Below are 6,014 nucleotides of genomic sequence, written 5' to 3'. Positions count from 1 at the left end.
ATCACTGCTCCAATGTGATTTTTAAAAGTTTTAATTCGTCACATAAATTCTTAAAATACACGATACTTTCCTTAGTTCGATGACCTTAAATCCCTAATCACCGCTTCAGACAGTGGATTCCGCATAACCAATAAATAATTTATGTCGACCTCGACCATAAATTAAAATTTTTCTAACAACAAAACTACGCTTAATGTTTATTTACCAATTAAGCTTAATAAATATGATCTAGAACTCAAACTTCTGAGAAGTCCACAAGTTCCTAAAATACTTAGCAATCAAACACTAAACTTTTCTAAGTAGGATAGCTAAGGGAACTATACTATTCTATCTCATCGGCTCTCAAGATACGATACGGATCTGACTCATACTTCCATATTCCAACTCTGTGGCATTCCCAAACGGTAAAACAACTTATCAATCTCTTCATCAATCGCACAAGGACCAACAAAACGAGTTAATTTCTATTTATACCCAAATCAATAATATTACGAAACAATGATATCTTCAAGGACACTTAATAACCAATGTGAAATTCTATAAGCCTACGTCGCTTAAAAGCAGTGCTTCGCTTAATGATCATAGACTATGTTCAATCTCTTATTAGTTACTACATCTCGCAATGCTTCTATGGAAGATTAAAATTTTCTTAAGCAACGACTCTGGCTCAGATAACCTTCAAGTGGAACAAATGACTCTCCTCAACTTAGGATTGATTTACCCACTTCTATAAATAAATCTAATCTAATCCTTGAAAAGAAAACATACACATAAAATCTATTGTTGTTCAGTTCCAAGATACTAACTGATAATTTATTGAATCCAAATGGGTAACTAAACAGATCTCATTCATTCATTCACCAATCTATACTTTCGTCTTTTAGGCATTCTTGATTCTACAATAAGTTCAATAATACGGTCACAAAACCTCAAAATTTTGGTTCACCCAATTTGTCAAACGACTTACTTTCCTTCGGTGGTATTACAATTCATAGTTAAATTTTTTCAACGGATTTACCCACCTTAACTATCTCAGACGCAATGACTAAATAATACATATTTCAAGAACATAGTATAGAATTGGACACCTCAAAGGGTTTGCAACCCGATCGTAAATTATTACTCATTGTACCTCCAGTACAATTAGTATTTCATCGCTACAAAAATCTACAACTTATCCAAAAACTTCCTAAATATTCTATTCATCGTTCTGTACCCAAAAGTATTCTAGGGACAACTCTATTTCCCTACAATGTTCTAAATCATAATCAGGTTATTAACACACCCAATCAGCTTACCAAAATCGTCTGGTCACCCTTAATGATCCTGTTTAAAATTGAAACAGCACATTTAATTAATTCACTAACTGGCAATCTTCCTACTAGGACTTGATATAATTGATAATTATCATTCCTCGAAATGCAACTGTAACTTAGGATTTTATCTAGTACTATTACTAAATTCCAACAGTCTAAATACTCACTATGCGGTTACGAGTCAATTCTTTATTCAAGAAATTAAAATTATAATTGAAACTATAATCCACCAAAATTCTCATCATGATGGATCATGAAAGGAAACAAGCATACACGTAATGCTTCTTAATACGAAATGAAATGATGCAAGCATTACAAACAAACGAGCTGAAAATAAAAATCTAGATAAGTGAAAACAACTCACTCATAATTCAATTCTAGGGATGGTTGAATAATAATGGAGGCTCCAAGAATAATGACTATGAGCCAACAAGATAACAAATCTTGTGATCACTCATCCATGGGTAATGACATCGTTCCCAAACAATCAAAGCACAATCAAGGCAATCATTGTGACTTCAATCGAGAAAAGTCCACACAGGTCAATAATCAGATAAACAACGGTTTCGAGACATATTATGGGGTCAACCACACAACGAAAGTAGATCATCAATAAAATACAAAGTGATACTTACTCATATCAACATGTGTGGTTCTAGAACCGGAGAAAAATTTCAAGTAATGTGAAATGCAAACGAGGTCTTATTAAAAGTTCAACCAATGTCAAAGTAGTAGAATACAAAGTTGGCTGACATCATACTATTCCATAAATGCACAAAGGAAGTGCAAAGAGATTTCGGATACTAAAAAAAATTATATGTTGTGATGGATACGAGCACAAAAGAAGAAAATAAAATAATGATCGGAATAATAGTTCATATAATCAAAAGACTCATTAGTAACCGATTCACTATTTTCCATAAATCATAATTGTCCTTGTATCAAGAGTACAACTCAGGCTATCCATGATATAATACAAAGTACGAATTCCCGAGTCTTCGCACGAGTTCCGATTCATTAACTTAACTAACAAACATGCGTCTATCAATTTCTTAAACAAACTATTTGCTTAGTGGTATCTGACTAAAATCCATTATAAGAAAATAAATTAGAACAAGGACACAACGATTAATATCTCCAATTGCTCCTAAAATCTAATCAAAAATTACTAACACTAACTAATAACTCAAATAACTCCCACGAATGGCCTAGAACTGGAAGGAATATTGGTACACAAACACCGCTTAACTTGAAGTCACATGTTATAAAATAGACATTTGAATGGTACACTTTAAACTACTAAAAAAAATTTTAAACAATAAAAACATTGAGCTACATATTTAAATAAATTAAACATCTAGTTTGAAAATATTTTAAAAAGGATGACATCAAAAAATTTTAAGTAATAGTCTCAAATGCGTCTAACATATAAAATTCCTTAAAACTTACAGACTTTGAGGTGAGACTTCTCGACTTTCTTGCAACCGGCAGTAGGCACAACCCAAACCAGAATCATTGCTCTGATACCAACTGAAATGACCCTAACTTCTAAACTAAATTAAATAATAAAAAAAATACTGATTTATAAAAATATTTCCATGACTTTTTTTAAAATACAACAACCCACCTGTCTCAACCCAACAATTCAATTCAACTAGTAATAGACACCCAAAAAGGAAAACAATCACGATAAACATAAGCTTCTGAAATTACAACATCCAAAAGTTCAACAATTTGACTTTTACATGCCCTTAAACAATTCTATAAATCCTTAAGCTTACACTTAACCAATCAACAAAAATAAAGTCTTAAAAGCATGAAAGTAAACTCTTTGCGGAAGTCTAGCAGAGGTCGGAGGGATGTGCTGTGTCCGCATCGCAGTCCACTCGATAGTCCTGCCCCTCAACTCAACGATAATCTAATCTGTACCAAGCAAGTGTAGTGAGTCTAATGACTCAACAAGTATAGACTTGTAATAACAAGGGTTAAAAATAATTGCGAGAATACTTAAAGTATTGTACATAATATACTTTGAAACTTAAACTGAAAAGCTGTATGATTAAAGAGAATGAGGCTAAATGTATGTAATGAACTCACACTCATTGTTGTCAAAAGCGAGCGCCTCGGTCGCTTAAGCGCAAACGACGCGAGGCGTAGGGGCTGCGATTCAGAGAACTCTGAAGCGCAGCAGATCTTCGGGGCGGTCGCTTTATTGCGCCATGCTTTGAGGCGCAAGGCGATCGCTTCTGCGCTTCTTAGAGGCCACGCAGATTTCAGTTTTTTTTTTTTTTTTAAAAAAAGGCTTAAAGTCGCATATTGAAAGTGAACTTTTAAGTTTTGTAAGCCCAAACAAATTAATAGATCAGCTTGCATTATCTGTTAATTTGTTTGAGTTACTTAAAATTTAAAATATTACCTGCTTTGACATTGCACATTGAGTTGTGTGTTAGGGTTTTAGTTTTGTTTTGTGTTATAAGTTGAGTGTTAGATGTACATGTATGTGTATGTATAGGTGTAAGTATGAAAAAGTAGGTGTGTGTGTTGCTTTAAAAGTACAACCCAAAATACTACTACTTTTGCTTACTAAACTTACACTTATAAAATTCCTAAGTTTAAAAACCCTAAATTAAAGTATTAAATTGGGTTTTACTAGTTCGGGTTTAAGAAAATTCTATCTTTTAAAAAAAGTTACAGAATAAGCAAAAGAATGTGATAAATGTGATTTATGACACCCGGAAACTTCTAAAATCAAACTTTCCTCTAATTTCCTCATTTCTCCCAACTTAAAACTCTTTCAATAAAATCTTGGAATTTATCGCTGAAATCCACCATCGTCGTATCCGGAACTGGAAGCCACTGAACTCAAGAATCTCAAAATAAATAACTAACTTAATAATTAAACAAATAACATATGGAGAAAATTTAAGTACTAACTTAGGAACTAAAATCAACACTTTAAATATTTTGATGTCACAAAAATAAGTGAAATATTTAAATAATAGACAGAGCGATTAAAATGATTCAAACACACTAGACGAACGATTAAAAATCATTTAAATAAATACACGAGCGAAAATAAAAACCTTAAAATGATTTGTACAGATAAAAGATTTTAAATAAAATAAGCTAATCATTAAAATAATTTAAAATAACTAACCACTAAACATAAGTTATTTAAAAGCAAATAAGTTGCACAATAAAATCATTTAAATAGATAAATAATATTCTATTAACACATAATTCAAATAAAGAATTTAAATCAATTAAACTTAAAAATAATAATCATAACATTTATTTAATTTACTATATGCGAATTAGTAGATTGGATTTTAGGTACTACATATATATTTATCAAAATTGAAATATAAACAACTACATACATATATTCAGAATATAAAATATAATAATATATATTTTTAAATATAAATAATAAAAATAAGCTCATATACTACTAAAATAATATTTTTTAACCAAGTTCAAAATTTAAATAATTATATATATATATATATATATATATATATATAAAAAATTAAAATTTTAAATATAAGAAATAAATTTTTAAGAGATATTAACAAATAATCAAATTTTTTTTAAAAAAATGAGATGAACGGGTTCGGAACGATTTTTTTATCGGTTCATCAGTTCAAAGCCTGTCCGACTGATTTTAACCGTATAAACTAAGGATGAAGATGGGTCGAGTCTAGACCCAATTAAGAGTGTTCACAAGTGGGTCGAAGCGGTTCTCGGGTTTGACCAAACCTGACTCGCCAATATATATATATATATATATAGAGATTTGATCCCCCACTTTGAGCACGGGTGGGTGCGGGGAATTCGTGCACACCCGTGCTCAAAACAATTTCGATTGACTTGAAATTTTCAAGGTAGGATCGTTTCAAAAATAAAAATCCAACGATATATCATATGCTACAAATTTCAATCTCAATGGCCGGAATCGTGAAGATGACCAAAAACTGCATATTTAACCCCATTTCCAGCCATCTTCACGATTCCGGCCATTGAGATTGAAATTTGTAGCATATGATATATCGTTGAATTCGTATTTTTGAAACGATCCTACCGTAAAAATTTCAAGTCAATCGAAATTGTTTTGAGCACGGGTGTGCACGTAGGGTGCGGGCGATCAAATCTCATATATATATATATATATATATATATATATATATATATATATATATATATATATATATATTTATATATATAAAATATGTAATATATATATGTAATATTAATAATATATAATTATATTTTTATACTAAATAATTAATATTTTATCCAAAATTTGAGTTTATGATATTTTTGTATTGAAATGAATTTATTTTATTATGATAGGTTTAATATGAAATTATATCATTATAAATTTTTATTTTTTTAATAATCTATATTATATATAAAAGTTGAGTTGTTTTCATTTATAGTAAAATTCTCCCAAAATATTTTTGCTAAAAAAGGAAATAAAATTTATTTAATTCTATATATATAATAAAAATTTGCTTCATAAATGTCTTATGCTAAGAACGGAAAAAGTTAATAATTAACACTATAAACAACTTTTAATGGAGATAAATTTTCCAAAAAACTTGCTCAAATTCAAATTTTGAAAAATTACAATATATATTCAAAATATTCAATAAATTTTATATATATGAGGAGACACTTATCCATTGGATGTTGTAT

The sequence above is a fragment of the Henckelia pumila genome, chromosome 1 (genome assembly GCF_033568475.1).
Source record: "Henckelia pumila isolate YLH828 chromosome 1, ASM3356847v2, whole genome shotgun sequence".
In the NCBI taxonomy this organism is placed as follows: domain Eukaryota; kingdom Viridiplantae; phylum Streptophyta; class Magnoliopsida; order Lamiales; family Gesneriaceae; genus Henckelia; species Henckelia pumila.
This window is presented reverse-complemented; position numbering follows the sequence as displayed.